At 50.8% G+C, this 16,063-nt stretch overlaps 2 long non-coding RNA genes across 4 annotated transcripts in view; both read right to left on the bottom strand.

Moving 5' to 3' along the window:
* Positions 1–892: 892 nt before the first annotated feature.
* Positions 893–16,063, bottom strand: part of LOC141407479 (uncharacterized) — a 27,203-nt gene continuing 12,032 nt past the window's right edge. The window contains exons 1-3 of one of the 3 annotated variants that reach the window (XR_012416812.1): positions 14,145–14,220; positions 13,374–13,554; positions 893–1,171 (exon numbers count right to left, since the gene is read on the bottom strand). This is a non-coding gene — a long non-coding RNA (uncharacterized lncRNA). Of the gene's footprint in view, positions 1,172–12,186; positions 13,555–14,144; positions 14,221–16,063 lie in introns of those variants that run through there. The other 2 variants (XR_012416780.1, XR_012416789.1) reach the window with 2 other exon arrangements.
* Positions 9,434–11,458, bottom strand: LOC123573454 (uncharacterized). The gene is made up of 2 exons (XR_010588245.2): positions 11,206–11,458; positions 9,434–10,092 (listed from the first exon to the last, which is right to left on the bottom strand). It is a non-coding gene; the product is annotated as an uncharacterized lncRNA (long non-coding RNA).

Genomic DNA, 16,063 nt, shown 5'->3' with positions numbered 1-16,063 from the left:
TCCAAAGCAGCCCATCCTCAGCCCGCTTATCCTGCCCCCTCCTTCCTTCCCATGGAAATCACAGCAAAGACTCTTGCCCACTGCTCCCTCACTCCCCCTCTGCCTCCTGACCTACCTGGAACCTCCCCGTGCGGCTCTGAGTGGCGTGCCGGGCCTCCTGTTTCTAGGGACCTGCGCATATAAACTTCCTCCTTCGTGACAGTCATTCCTGTGCTCATGTGTCTCACCAGACCTGAGGAAACAAATCCTGGGTCCGCTTAAAACAGCTTCTCTGCAAGGAAATGCTTCAGCTGATCTCTGAAGGGTGGGAAGGATGCCCAGAAAGGAGGAAGGTTGAGACTCACAGGCAGAGGGAGCAGCTGTGCAAAGCCTCAGGTCAGGAAGGAGATTGCTTGGTTGGGGGTCTGAAAGAGACCCCAGTGGGCAGAATGTGGTGGACAGGGAGCTACCAGCAGGTGCATCCTCCACAAGTGTTTTATTTGTTTGTTTGTTCTAGAGGTGAGGTCTCTGTCATGCAGGCTAGAATGCAGTGGTGTGACACTAGCTCACTGCAGCCTCAAACTCCTGGCCTGAAGTGATCCTCCCTCCTCAGCCTCCCGAGTAGCTGAGACTACAGGCACGCAACACTGTCCCAGGCCACACCTGAAGATCTGGAAGCCTGTGGCACTTACAGCTCCTTCTTGGCGTCATTGATGAAAAAAGCGGTGACACAAATCCACACAGAATGCCCTCCTAAGGCTCCACTGGGAGCTCCTCACGCCACCCACCACTGCCCGAGCAGGGCTCTCGGCCTTCCACCTCTGGAGAGGAACTGCATGAGCTCCTGCTCATAAGCAACCTGACATAGGAGAAAATTCTTTTGAAACTTTCATGAAAATGATTTAAGAGAATATTTTGTACCAGTTAGCGTGGTGTTTAATAATTGAAGCAGAAAGAACCTTTCAAATATTAAACGTTCATGCCCATTTTTCTTGCCATCTGGAGTCTAGTAAACTCTTCCCTCAGTAGATTACCTATTGCATTCTTCATTAGGATTCCACAACAGAGTCCTCTTGGAGGATTTAGCTGTGATGTGTGAAGTCTCCACTGTGGGCAATGCAACTGTCTTGAGATCACATCAGCTATTGGTGAGAGGACTGAGACAGGCTTCTTTCCTCTCCAAACTGCACTTCTGAAAGAAATCAGGAAGACCAACAGGTGAGGGAGGAGGACTGGTGAGGGAGCTGGGGGGCGGGGGTGGAGATGAAGAATTGTGGAGCCCTCATATGCTCCAGGCACTGTCTTGGGCACTTCTTTTCCATTTTAACTTTTTTATAGATGTATAATATACATTCAGCAAAGCATCAGATCATGTGCATAGCTTGATGAATTTTCACACACGGTGAAGGCACTGGTATATTCCACGCCCTAATTAGGAAACAGAACGTAACTGGCAACCCGGAAGTCCTTCGCTGTCCTCTTTCCATCATCATATCCTCCCATGAGTAATCATTGTCTTATTTATTTATTTTTTAAGATGGAGTCTTGCTCTATTGCCCAGGCTGGAGTGCAGTGGTGCAATCTCGGCTCACTGCAACCTCTGCCTCCCAGGTTCAAGCGATTTTCCCTCCTTAATTTTTTATTGAGATGAAATTAAGATAAGATTTACCATTTTAGAGTGAACAATCTACTCAGTGGCATTTAGTACATTCACAGTGTTGTGTGTTGTGCAGCCACCATCTACCCCTGGTTCCAAAACATTTTCATCCACCCCAAATGAACCCCACCTCCACTGGACAGTTCTTCCCCATTCCTCTCCTCCCATGGGCTCTGAACAGCTGCCTGTCTGCTCTCTGTCTGCGGGGATGTACCTGTTTTGGATATCCCATACAAATGGGCTCATACAATATGTGGCCTTTTGTGTCTGGCTTTTCACTTAGCCTGATGTTTTCGAGATTCATCCACGGTACAGTGTGTATCAGCTCTTCAATCCTTTTATGGCTAAATAATATTCCATTGTATGCACAGACCGCATTTTGTCCATCCATTCATCTGGTGGGGACAATTGAGTTGTTTCCACCTTGTGGCTATTGTGAAGAGTGCTGGTATGAACACGGGTGTGCAAATATCTGTTCGAGTCCCTGCTTTCCGTTCTTTGGGGCATATCCCTAAGAGTGCAATTTCTGGGTCCTATGATGAGTTTATATTTAATCTGGGGGGAACTGCAAACTGTTTTCCAAAGGAGCCGCACCATTCTTTTCTCCCATTGAACTGTCTTGGCGCCTCTGTTGAAAATCAACTGGTCATCACAGATTATACAAGACTCAGACTAATCCTGTTAGAGTTATTGCCTCACAGCCAAACAACCTAACATAGGAGGAAATTCTCTCTCTGATGGGGAGAAAGAAGTCTTTCTTGGAGAGGCCAGCAAGACACCGAAGTGAGTTCAGTCCAACTGGAACCTAAGCGCCAGCTACAAATACCCGCCTTGAAAGGATACAGTGAGCATCTCTTACATGCCTGGTACCATTCTGAGCACCCTACAAATATCATCTCACGTCATCCTCACAGCCATCTCCAGGATACCTAACAGAGGAGGGAACGAAGGAACTAAGAGGTGACGAAGTTTGAGAGCAAAGCCATGCAGCTGGTAAGAGTGGGAGCCAGGACTCAAACCCAGGCAGTTTGGCTCCCACGTCTGGGCTCCCAAACACTATACAGGCTGGGTATTCCTCACCTGAAATACTTGGGACCAGAGGTGTTTTGGATGTGGAATTTTTTTTTTTTTTTTTTTTTTTCCTTTTCAAACAGGGTCTAGCTCTGTTGCCCAGGCTGGAGTATAGTGATGCCACCATACATTACTGCAACCTTGAACTTGGGCTTGAGCAATCTGCGCAGCTCAACCTCCCAAAGCACTGGGATTGCAGGTGTGAGCCACTGTGCCCAGCCAGATTTTTTTGAATTTTGAAATATTTGCATATATTATATAACGAGATCTCTTGAGGATGGGACCCACCTCTAAACATGAAATTCATTTTTGTTTCATATACATCTTATACACATAGGCTCAAGGCAATTGTATACAATGTTTTAGAAAATTTTGTGCATGAAACAAAGCTTTTATTTCATTACTCTTTGTGAGCATGCTTGCATGGGGGATCTGGGCATGTGTGGAAAAGACATATTGCAGCCAAAGGGGACTGGGAAGGCCTTTTCCCCCTCGGGGACACTGAATAAACTCTGTGTAGTGCAACTGCATTTTGACTGTGACCCATCACATGAGGTCAGAGGTCAGGTGTGGAATTTTCTTTTTTTTCTTGTTTTTGAGATGGAGTCTCCCTGTCACTCAGGTTGGAGTACAGTGGCACAATCATTGCAACCTCCACCTCCCAGGTTCAAGGAATTTTCCTGCCTCAACATCCTGAGAAGCAGCTGGTATTACAAGTGTGTGCCACCACATCCAGCTATTTTTTTGTATTTTTAGTAGAGACGGGGTTTCGTCATGTTGGCCAGGCTGGTTTTGAACTCCTGACTTCAGGCAGTTCACCCGCCTCAGCCTTCCAAAGTGCTGGGATTATAGGCATGAACCACCGTGCCAGATCAGGCGTGGAATTTTCTACTTGTGGCATTATGTCAGTGCTTAAAAAGTTTTGGATTCAGGAGCATTTGGGTATTGGATTTTCAGATTAAGGATGCTCAACTTGTACTAATTAAATAAGGTACTTGTACTAAGTAACTAAGCAAGGAGCCTAACACAGGCCCTGCCAAATCTCAAGCTCTCAAAAAAGAAAAAGGAAAAAAGCCACACGGTGGCTCATGCCTGTAATCTCAGCACTTCGAGAGGCTGAGGTGGGAGGATTGCTTGAGCCCAGGAGTTTGAGACCAGCCTGGGCAACATAGCAAGAGCTTGCGTCTACTAAAAATAATAATTTTTAAACTAGGCGGGCATGGTCGTGTGTTCCTGTAGTCTTAGCTACTCAGGAGGCTGAGATGAGAGGATCGCTTAAGCCCAGGGATTTGAGGCTGCAGTCAGCTAGGATCGCACCACTGCACTCTAGCCTGGGAGACAGAGTGAGACCCTGTCTCAAAAAAAAAAAAAAAAAAAGGAAAAAAAGAGGAACTATTCTTCATGAAAGGGAATAATAACATCTACCTCATAGGTTTGAGATTATACATGTGCAAGTGCTGCTACATAAACTCCCTAGTGCCATTTCAACATGGCTTCATGAGCTCCAGATGAAGGACAGGTTCTGCCAGTTTTTTCACTGGCCACGTCTGTGAGACAACCGAGGACTCCTATTTGTGGAGAGTCCTGCTGGCTGGCGGAGGAACCTTACATCAAGGGACATATTTCTGGTTTAATCTTAAACCAGCTTTACAATGCCAAAGAATAGAGCAGGTTTTTTTTTTTTTTCAAGGCTTCCTCAAACTCACTGAAAGCTCAGCCCATCTATTTCTGGAAGGGCTGAGAACACATGGAGCCCCCACACTCACAGGCACGTGCACACACACACACCAACTCCACCGTCCCGCATGCCCAGCTCCAGGAAGCTACATTTCCCTTGGAGACGCTTTGTTATTTGGAAAGAAAAAGCAACGCGTGAAAATAAATCTTCAGGTTGCAGAGGATCTATCTATAGGATATTGTTGTCATCCTGATATTCAGGAAATGAAGATGCTCTAAATAGCAAAGGCAGATCGTTACTGCCTTCCAAGGAGAATTGGCAAGAACTCCAAAGAAGGGAAACCGAGTTTGCCTCCATCCAAGTAGGACTGATGCATATAACAAATTTGCTTTTGATGTGGAAGTGATGGAAATGAAAGTGTCAGTGTTAATTACCCCAGGGTAACAAGTTTGTAACACGGATCCCAAAGAAAAACATGCCCCTTTGCAACATGGTCTCTATTTAGCTTCTGCAGAAGGTTTGGCCCATCCCAAGAAGAGGAAAACCAGCCCAGGAAAGGGTCATTTTTCATAACACACTTGTATTCGTTTTCTATTGCTGCAGTAACAAATTACCACACATTTAGTGGCTTCCACAATACAAATGTATTATACTTTTAGAGGTCACAAGTTTGAAATGGGTCTCAAATCAAGGTGTTGACAAGGCTGTGTTCTAGGGGAGAATCCATGAGCCTAGGAGTGAGGCCACCTGCACTCCTGGGCTCATGGTCTCCTTCTGCCATTGCCCCTCCAACGCTGTGTCTATTGTCTCACCTCCTTCTCTGACTGACCCTCCTGCCTCCCTCTCATAAGGACCCTTGTGATTAAACTGAGCCTATTCAGAAAATACAGGATGGTCTCCCACCTACAGAGGTCCTTACCAGTCCTTTTTGCCATATTAAGATAACAAGTTCACAGATTCCAGGGATTAGGACATGGACATCTTTGGGGGCCATTATTGTGTCTACCATTCAACTGTAGCCTTTTCTGCTTCCAAGGGAACAGGTAAGGAGACTGCTGTGCCTGCTCCAATCTGAGGCAAGCGTAGAAGGCTGTGGTTCTGTTCTTCCAGGAGCGTCATGGAAGATGCAGCATCGAGAGTGTGGAGGATGAGAGTAGCTGGAGCAGGTGGCCTTGGACTTGGCCTTCCTTTTTATTTACTTAGGGTGTTTTTGTTTTTTTTTTGTTTTTTTTTTTTTTTTGTACAGGGTCTCATTCTATTGCCCAAACTGGAGTGCAGTGGTACAATCATAGCTCACTGCAGCCTTGAACTCCTGGGCTGAAGTGATCCTCCCACTTCAGCCTCCCAGGTAGCTGGGACTAAAGGCACATGCCACCATGCTCCACTAATTTTGTAATTTTTTGTAGCGATGGAGAGGTCTTGCTATGTTGCCCAGGCTGGTTTCGAACTCCTAGGCTCGAGCAGTCCTCTCACCTTGTCCTCCCAAAGTGCTAAGAATACAGGTGTGAGCCTCGACACCCTTTTAGAAAGGCCCTTTCTTTCTAAATAACAATGATGGCTACTACCAGTAACTGAACGGCTACTGTGTGCCACACACTCAGTTGAGCATTATGTAGACAACATCACCTTTATCCTCACAACAATCTTGCAAATATTTCTCTTGTTTTATAGACAAGGAAGTAGAGGCTTGGAGGAGCAAGGTGGAGCTCCCAAGATCACACATCTGGAGAGTGATCACACAGATTCAATAACCATCAGACTCAGGATCTGCTCCTAAACACCACACACGACCCGCTCTCCACCCTCCCAATCCCCAGCCTATGGGAAGCCTTTGTCAAGCAGTGCCAGCCCACAGAGGTCACATGGGCCCTGAACGTCTGAACTGCATGACCAGGACCCATGCTCCCAGGGTGGTCCCTGCACATCCTACCTTCTCCTGAAGACCATGAACTCTTCGGGACAGGAGCAAGGTCTCCCCTTGCCCTGTTATTTCCCCCAGTGGCCAGCAAGAGTGCTGGGTACACAGTGGGTGCACAATTAAAGCCTATCTCCTTGACTTACTTGCCTTAGATTTACATACCAGGATGGAGTACATATTAAGCACCACACCCCACATGCCCTCAGCACGGCCCCACCCAGTAAGGTCTTGAGCAGAAGGAAGAGTAGGACGTCTTCTCCACACAGCCTGTCCTCATAAAACCTTTCATGCTTCATCCTCCAGGGTTCTTTCAGCCAAGATTCTTTCTCCTTTAATCCAGAAGCATCTGGGATCTATGAGCCCTGTATGTCCCTTGGATATGTCTTCTGTGTCTTTGACTTACCGAGTGAGCGAGACCCAAAGCTCCAGTGACACAGCCCTTTTGCCCTGGTGCAGAGCAGGGACAGGTGGAAGGGAGCCGGGGCCCATTCCCACCCTGACCACAAACTCCTCTAAAACAGGCTGTGGGGGCAGTGGCCAGTCACTGCCATTGGCCCCAAAGGTGGAGGCAGAGCTCAGGCAATGACACTAAATTCAGGGCTACTTTTGGACTGCAGGACCAGGAAGCCAATAGCACCTGGCAGTGGGAGGAGATTGTGCTGCGAAGGAGGAAGACTAGAATGATCTTTTCCTGCAGGAGCGAAGACCAGGTTTCTCATGGTCCATGTGGCCAAAGCAGCACCTGTGGGCATGCCTCCCCCTCAGGAAAGGGGAACCCTTGGACTCTAATGATCCAGCCAGGGCACCTAGAGGTTCCTGAGCAAGGACACCCCATCCAGCAGGAGGTGCCAGCATCAGCTCTAAAGTGGCCAAGCAGCTACCAGCATAGTAAGGGGGAAGGGTGGCACCCAGAGACCAGAGAAAGGATGCCTAGAAGACAAAGGCCAGAGCATGAGGAAAGGACGCCTTCCCATCCTTACCAGAGCTGGCTCTGGCATGAGGGCTATTTTGTGGGGATGTGCCATTTCAGTCTGACTCCATTGGTAGCTATATGTTGGCAGGCAACTGGGTGAAAAGTAAAAATACAGAGTAATCAGATGTCCTCTCTGTAATCTAGTTGTCCTCTGGGGTCATATGTCCTCTTGAGATAGAAATAAGATAAGCAGCCAGGTGTGGTGGTGGCTCATGCCTGTAATCCCAGCACTTTGGGAAGCCGAGATGGGATGATTGCTTGAGTCCAGGAGTTCAGGACCAGCCTGGGCAACATAGGGAGAGCTCATCTCTACAAATAATAGTTTTTAAAATGTTAGCTGGGTGTGGTGGTGCATGCCTGTGGTCCCAGATACTCGGGAGGCTGGGGTGGGAGGATGGCTTGAGCTCGAACAGTTGAGGCTGCCGTGAGCCGGGATCACACCATGGCACTGCAGCCCGAGAGACAGATCAACACCCTTAGTAAGGAAGTGCTGGATAAGCAGAAGTATTAGGGCATGTCAAAAGAACAGAGGGGCCAATCCAAAAGAGCTTCAGATGGGCAAAGCTGGAACCATTTAAGCAACAAAATAAAGAACAAATAATTGAATTATAACCCAAGGTACAAAATAAATATATATACGTTTATACTGATATAAATTATGACTGAATAGTGAGAAGGGGTGGCTTCTCCCTACAAAGGATTCCAAACAGTATATTAGATGCATCCTGATCCAGGAGGTGGAGTTTAATCTCCCCACCCCCAACAAGCCTGGGTTCCAAAGAATGTGGTAGAAAAAGTGAAAAATAGTGACTTAAGAGTAGAGAGATCTGGCAGACACCACCTTAACCAAATGAGTAGTGTGAACATTACCAGGGATGGCATGCCACGTACCCACTGCTAGGATGCCGGGAGAAGGGCATTCTACCTCTTTTTTTTTTTTTTTTTTTTTTTTTTGAGATGGAGTTTTGCACTGTCGCCTGGGCTGGAGTACAGTGGTGCGATCTCAGATGACTGCAACCTCTGCCTCCCGGGTTCTAGCAATTCTCCTGCCTCAGCCTCCCAAGTAGCTGGGATTACAGGTGCCCGCCACCACACCACGCCCAGCTAATTTTTTGTATTTTTAGTAGAGACAGGGTTTCACTATGTGGGCCAGGCTGGTCTCAAACTCCTGACCTTGTGATCCACCAGCCTCAGCCTCCCAAAGTGATGAGATTGCAGGCGTGAGCCACCGTGCCTGGCTGGCACTCCACCTCTTTAGTGTTCTTTCCAAACGCCATAACCCCAGACTAATCATTGAGAGAAACATCAGAGAAAATCCACATTGAGGACATTCTGCAAATCTCCATCTACAAAGGAGTCTTACCGGGACTTCTCAAAATGGTCAAGGTCACAAAAAACAAGGAAAAACTGAGAATCTATTACAGACCAGGGAGAATAAGAAAACATGATGGCTATGTATAACGTGGCATTCTCAACGGGATCCTGGAATAGAAAGAGGGCATTCTATGGGAAAACAGGAAAAATCCAAGTAAAACCTGGAGTTTAAGTAATGTGAATGTGCCAGGGCATGGCGGCTCACACCTATGATCAAAGCACTTTCAGAGGCCAAGGTGGGAGGATCCCCTGAAGCCAGGAGTCCATAGACCAACCTGGACAACAAAGCAAGATCCCTCTCTCTACAAATAATTTTTTTATAATTAAAAAAATAGGCCAGGCAGGGTGGCTCATGCCTGTAATCCCAGCACTTTGGGAGGCCGAGACAGGTGGATCACTTGAGGTCAGGAGTTCGAGACCAGCCTGGCCAATAACGTGAAGACCCGTCTCTACTAAAAAATACAAAAATTAGCCGGGCGTGATGGTGTATGCCTATAGTCCCCGCTACCTAGGAGGCTGAGGCAGGAGAATCTCTTGAATCCGGAGGTGGAGGTTGCAGTGAGCCTAGATTGTGCCACCGACTCCACCCTGGGCGACAGAGCAAGACTCCATCTCAAAAACAAACAAACAAACAAACAAACAAATAGAATTCACCACAACTGATTCTTTAGTGTGATGGCTATAGCAAGGTAACATATGGTGTTAACAACAAGGGGAACTGGGTGCAGGATATGTGGAAACCTATGTCCTACCAGGGCAACTTCAAATTTTTCTGCAAATCTCAAATTTGCCCAAAATAAAAGTTTATTTGAATAAAAGCTCAAGCTCTAATTGAGGTTTTAAAAAATGTATCCTTTAAAAAATGCATTCAATGAACTCACATGTAGAACTTCACCTGCTCAAGGCACTGTTCCAAGTGCAGCACAAATGTTAATTCCTCATTGTGGTATTGTTATCACATGTAACCCCTCGGCTGCTGTCTGGCTCAGCCGGACATTCTCCTCCACTTACTATCTTACCTCTCAGCTCGTGTTTATAGCCTGTGGTCGGCACCATATCAACCAAGGTTGGTCTCAGCCCCTGCTCTGATCACCATCAAAAAAAAGTGTTGCGTCCTCCACACACCTCCCCAAAACCAAACAAAGGCCATTCACAAAAGACCTCTGTGTGTATCAGTTGTCTCTGCTGTTTCAGAAGCAGTGGTTGGGCTTCTCCACCAGACAGAGAGCCTGGCCTCTGACCCCTCCCCCCCTCTCTCCTCCCCTCCCGCCCTGGTCTCTAGGTTTAGTTCATGCTGAGGTTGGTCGCTTCTTTCATCCACTGTCTCCTACGCAGTCCGTGCCATGGGGGAAAAGTTTTTCACAAATGTCCTTTCTTCCCCACAGTGAAGAAACGTGCCCTGAGTCTGGAGTTCAACAGGCAAAATACGACGTGAACAACTCCTGCACACAAAAAAGGCTCCGAGTTAACTCTGCTGCATAGGCGAGGGGGGCACCGCGCCGCCAGTCGGGGACGCAGAGCGAGCGCGTCCTCTGGGATCTGAAGGCCGCCCCCATCGAAACAGGCATTCGGGGACCTGAGCGTCCCGGAGCTGTGGAGCGGCAACTGCGGCAGGAGCTCAGAGCTGGGGGGAAAGAGAGACCCTGGAAGTGATTAACGTGCCCCTTGCTTTACAAATGTGGCAGATAAAGCCCGAGAGGGAGCCTTGGTTCCTGAGGGGCTGTCCCGGGAGGGAGCGAGGTGGGGAGGAGGAGCAGGCCCTGCCCGGAGCGCCCCGCCGACTGAGCATCTGGCGTGCGCGGCGGAGGGGTTACCGCGGGGAGGTGACACCCTAGGGTGGAGAGGGCACGCAGATGAGCCTGGCCTGACGGGTGCCTGCTTTGGGGAAAGCGGTCTGTGGAGGGAGGGCGGGCGATCGCAGCCCCACGCGGGTTGTGGTGCTGCAGCTCCGCGCCGCAGGAAAGGCACCCTAGCCGGATTCGCCCTGGGATGCCCCAGCTGGGCGCACTCACGCGGCTCTCCTGCGGCTTCTCGGGAATTCGCCTCCAGGGTAATCAGCTCTTCACACAAACATTCGAACCAAGGTGAGGAGCGATCAGAACCAACCAGATCTGCTTTGCAGGCCTGGCCAGGGCCCTAAGCCCCCACCCTCCCGCTCAGAGGCGGGAGAGGCCGAGGCAGCGCGAACCCGCCCCACCGGATCAGCTCCAAGGCGCCCTGTTTAGCGTTACCTCTACGACCCTGGGATGGGCCTGGGCAGGGGCTCGCTTCCCCTGGCTAAACGCAGTCAATGAAGGGGGTTCACTTGCCTAAATACGCCGGGCCCTGCCCGTATCCCCCGTGCAGAGACGCAGGGCCCCTCTCCCTCCAGTCAATGGTCCTGAGGCTTCGGAAAGGGCGGGAGAGTTCGCTTTCCTCCCAGCCCGAAGCTCAGCCTAACAGGGACCTACTTGTGGCGCCAGGTGGCCTCTGCCCTGGATGGGCACCCCCCCCGACCCCTCCAGGAGCAGTAGGTCCCGACATTATCCACCCTGGTAAACTTGCCCGTATGTTACCAAGAGGAGAAAGCTGTTAGACCCTTGTCATCCGTGAGCTAAGATAATCTAGAGAACAGAAAGGATCCATCAGGTGCAGGGTGCCGGAGGGACATCTGAGCAAGGCAGGCCGCATGAGGCCTCAGGGACAGTGGGGATGAGAAGTGGCACCTTCTTCATTCTGCCTGGAAGCAGGCAGTGGGCCAGGTCTCTTTCAGCCGGGCTGAGGACCCTGGACAGAGCTCAGGTTCCCGATACAGTTCCTCCACAGAATGGGGTGGGAATCCGGGTGGGAATCCGGGTGGGCCCCACCCACTGAGGCTCACCCAGGCTGCAGGAATCCCTGGGACCTAATTATACACACAAATCAGAAAGCGGGCCGCAGGCCCTGGCCATGCAAGGAGAGAAAGAAAGCTGACGCCTGTCCTAGCCTGTCCCCACTGGCTTGCCCTAAAAGCAGCAGGGCGTCTGGTCCCAGAGCCCAAGGACTCACTGGCTGGGCAGCCAATAGCGCCCTATATCAAGAGGATGAGCATGCTGCAGGGAATGGCAGGCATGTGGCCCAGCTGTCACAGTGAGCACAGCCCCGTGGGCCCGCCCCGGCTGCCTGCTTCAGGCTTCTCCCACTCCACAGCCTCCTTCCTGTCCCAGGCTCTGGAGCCAGCAGAGGAGCTGCGGTCAGACCAGCTCAGGCACTGTCAGCCTAGTTAGGAGGACCAGGCAGCTGTAGGGAGGGGAAGGGGAATAAATGCAGCCTGATAATGGGGAGCCTGTGAAAGGAAACATGAGGAGGTCGAGGTCGCTTAGAGGCGAGCAAAGGTAAAAACCTGCTTATGGAAGGTGGAGGGTACCGTTCTCAACACTGGCTCTGACTGACGGGATCTAGAGGGAAACACTCCCTTTTATCTCCCACCCAGGAAGGAGTCTGAGAGCTTCCATGCCCCAGACTTGCCCACCATCCCCACCACCACATCCCCTCCGAACATTCCGTGACACTAGAGACACAGGCTCCATGACTTTATGATCAACCATCAGCCTTGTTTTTCAAAGCTACTCAATGGGAATACGTCTAGCTTTCCTCCCAAGCAGGCGGCTCATTAAGTTCTTGGCCCCGGAGGAAAGATCCTTTCACCCAGTTCAGGGTGGACAGAGATGCCAGGAGACTCGCTGATCAGTCACCAGGCCCTCCCTGAGCCAGCCCTGGGTGTAAGGACCTACATGGGCTCCTAAGGGGCACGTTATAAAGGACACTTGGTCACTGCTCTCAAGGAGTACCTGAGATTAACAAGACGTAAGTCAGAAAGCTGGTGCTGAGGGAGGGTGTCCAAGCAGTTCAAGGCTACCTTCTGCCCAGAGTCGCGGACCCCACGCACACAGCTCCGTGTGCTTGTGGAGGAAAGGCAAAGCAGTTTGAATTCCTGATCAGAAGGGTGGGGAGCACAGTGTGAAGTGAGCTCCCAGGCCTCCCTGGAGCCAGGCACCTGAGGCACTGAGAGACAATGTCCCTGAGAAGGGGCCAAAGTGCAGAGAAGGACGGGGTGGTGCAGGGGATGGGGGAGGGTGGCACAGGAGAGCACAGGGTATGCACTGGGGCCGTGGGCCCAGGGAGCTCCCAGGCAGGGTCTGGATGCTCTTGTCTTTCCCCCAGAGCATGAGAACCCTGGGGAGATGCCCACCAGAGCCGCTCTCCTGGCTCTTACGTTTGGGTTTAAAGCTGTGCTTATTGTCAAAGCGGCTGGGGGAAAGAACAAGCCCTTTGTCAGAGGCCCTCTTCTTCCTTCTACATTCAGGCAGAGTGTGGGAAGGAGAGGACAGCTGACACCCAGGAGCCTCCAGAAAGGAGAGGTCTGTGACATGGCCAGATGTCCCCACTCTAGGCATGGTCCTCGGGCCCTTGGAGCTATGCTGGGGCCAGGACTCTGCTTCTGCATGCAGTTAGGCCCTGGGAACCTGCATCTCCAGCATCTTGCTCTGAACACGGGGATTCTTCCTGAGGACAGATCAGACATGTGCCCATGCCTCTTCTCCACCAAACCCAGGAGCTGGGAGAGAACAGCAGGGCCGGCATCCATCCCAGGCACACAGGAGCACACATCAGCTCTGGCTGCCCATCTCTCTCTGAGCATTGCAGAAAGGGCGGTGCCGCAGAGCTCCCAGCTCACCCCAAGTTTCTCTTAGCAAAAGAAAACCTGAATTATCCTCTTCTGAATTCTCCTCTTCTGAGTACTTTGAAGGCAGCAGGATGTCCATGTTCACCATTCACCTTCTGGTTTGAGCTTGTCCGCGGTTCTAGCAGGGAACGGTATACACTTGACCACAGAACATTTGTCCTCTGTCAGAGAAGATCCTCCTCTTCCAGCCAGCACGAAGCTTCAGGAGAGATTCACATGGAGCAGTGAGGGAGGAAAGGGATGCTTGCCTAAGCCAGCAGGTGTCAACCCATTTGAATCAACCCTCTGCAGAAGGGTAGCCCCAGGCCTCGTGCCTGTCATTCGCTCTGATCATCTATTATGTGCACCGCACGATAGCAGCAGCCCCCCACCATCTGTTTAGGATCCTTATTATGTGGGTGTCACATGTAAGTGCCTATTAGCACAGCTTCCCTGAGCCCCTCCTGCAGCTGCTACCACCCTTTGGTGCCAAAGCCCAGGCGGTTGCTCTGGTTGACACTCTGTTCTCCTTCCCAGAACCCTGATTACTGCTGGGAGGGCTGGCAACTCCCCACAGCCCTCTAGAGCAGCAGCTGAAAGCGCCTGGTTATTAAAAAGGCGAAGAGCTCCTGATAAGAGAGAGGGATCGCTTTATAATTCCTGTGTAGACTTCTAAATTATTCCCTCAGCCCTCATCCTCTGCCACCAGATTCCCCTCCACCAGTTGGAAGGCTTAGTTAACGAGTCAGATATGAGCAGGCGCTGATATAAAAATAGAGGCAGGCAGTGGGAGCTGGCACCGTGACTCACCGTGTGGCAGGCGTGGGGCTCTGCAGACAGCTGCAGGCCTTCTGCCTTCCCCCTCGGCCTCCTCCTCCCCTCACCTATCTCTCCCTGTCCCCTCCTCCCCTCTCCCGCCCCTCCCTCTTCTCCACTCTCCTCCCCTCCTAGTTCCCTCTCCCTTCCTTCCCTTCCTTCCGTTTCCTCCCCTTTCCCTCTCTCTTCTCCTGTCCCTCTCCTTCATCTCTCCTTCCTCCCTCTCCCCTCCCCCCTTCCCTTTCCAGCACCAGAGCACAGGCCTTCGAACAGACCCTGGGTCCAGCCAGGCTATTTGAGCAGGTTTCTCATTTATCATTTACATTCCCTTGAGGCAGTGAGTCAAATGGGAGGGAATGCTGAAATAGCACAGACTCTCATTCTCCTGTGGGCTTTTTGAGTTTTCTGCAGAGAATATTCTAATGACCCTCCCTGCCAGCCCCAAGGCTCCAACAGACTGAGAGGAAGTAAAAAGCCTGGGACCCAGGTCATCCCGCAATCTCAGGCCCAGCCTGCCCTCCTCTCCCCACTAGGCACGCCATCTCCAGGGCTCCCATCCTGACTGGTTCCCCACACCAGTCAAAGCTCCCAAAGGAAGGTGCCCTCGGCGAGCATCCAAATGTGTGAATCAGAGACCTGAGAGCTGTCATTCAGTTCTCCCTCCTACACCCACCGAGGCCCGGTTCTGTGTGTATGTGTGTGTATGTGTGTGTACGTGCGTGTGTGTCTCTCTCTCCCTCTCTCTCCTTAAAACAGTTCAATGGATTTCCATTGCTCTTCAAATAAAAATTATATGTACATTCAGCAGTGGAGGGTCTGCATGGGTTGGGTTGCCACCTGTGCCTTCTCCACAACCCCACGCCACCCCTACCCTCTCTCACAGCTACACGGACCTCCCTTCAGGACCTTGCTAGAGCCGTTCAACCTGCCTTTCAGAGCTGCACTTGCTCTGAAAGCCCTCCCTGACCCGAGGCTCGGTCAATGCTGTCTCATGCCACACCCCTCCTTTGTAGCATGTGTGAAATGTGCACAGAGGTCCAAGTTGCTATTACTTGTTTGTCTGAGACGGAGTCTCGCTGTATTGCCCAGGCTGGAGGGCAGTGGCGCAATCTCGGTTCACTGCAACCTCAGCCTCCTGGGTTAGACGGATTCTCCCACCTCAGCCTCCCGAGTAATTGGGATTACAGGCACCCACCACCACACCTGGCTAATTTTTGTGTTTTTAAGAGAGATGGACCGGGCGCTGTCGCTTATGCCTGTAATCCTTTCTCTTTGGGAGGCCAAGGCGGGCGGATCACAAGGTCAGGAGTTGAAGACTGTCAGGCCTCTGAGCCCAAGCTAAGCCATCATATCCCTTGTGACCTGTGCATATACATCCAGATGGCCTGAAGCAACTGAAGAGCCACAAAAAAAGTGAAAATAGCCTTAACTGATGACATTCCACCATTGTACTTTGTTTCTGCCGCCACCCTAACTGATCAATGTACTTTGTAATCTCCCCCACCCTTAAAAAGGTTCTTTGTAATTCTCCCCACCCTTGAGAATGTACTTTGTGAGATCTACCCCCTGCCCGCAAAACATGCGCCTTAACTCCACCGCTTATCCCAAAACCTGTAAGTACTAATGATAATCCATCACCCTTTGCTGACTCTTTTCAGACTCAGCCCACCTGCACCCAGGTGAAATAAACAGCCTTGTTGCTCACACAAAGCCTGTTTGGTGGTCTCTTCACATGGACATATGAGACAGAGACCAACCTGGCCAACATAGTGAAACCCCATCTCTACTAAAACTAAACATTAGCCGGGCGTGGTGGCTCATGCCTGTAATCCCAGCTGCTCAGGAGGCTGAGGCGGGAGAATCGCTTGAACCTGAGAGGCGGAGGTTGCAGTGAGCCGAGATTGCGCCACTGC

The sequence above is a fragment of the Macaca fascicularis genome, chromosome 1 (genome assembly GCF_037993035.2).
Source record: "Macaca fascicularis isolate 582-1 chromosome 1, T2T-MFA8v1.1".
In the NCBI taxonomy this organism is placed as follows: Eukaryota; Metazoa; Chordata; class Mammalia; order Primates; family Cercopithecidae; genus Macaca; species Macaca fascicularis.
This window is presented reverse-complemented; position numbering and strand designations above follow the sequence as displayed.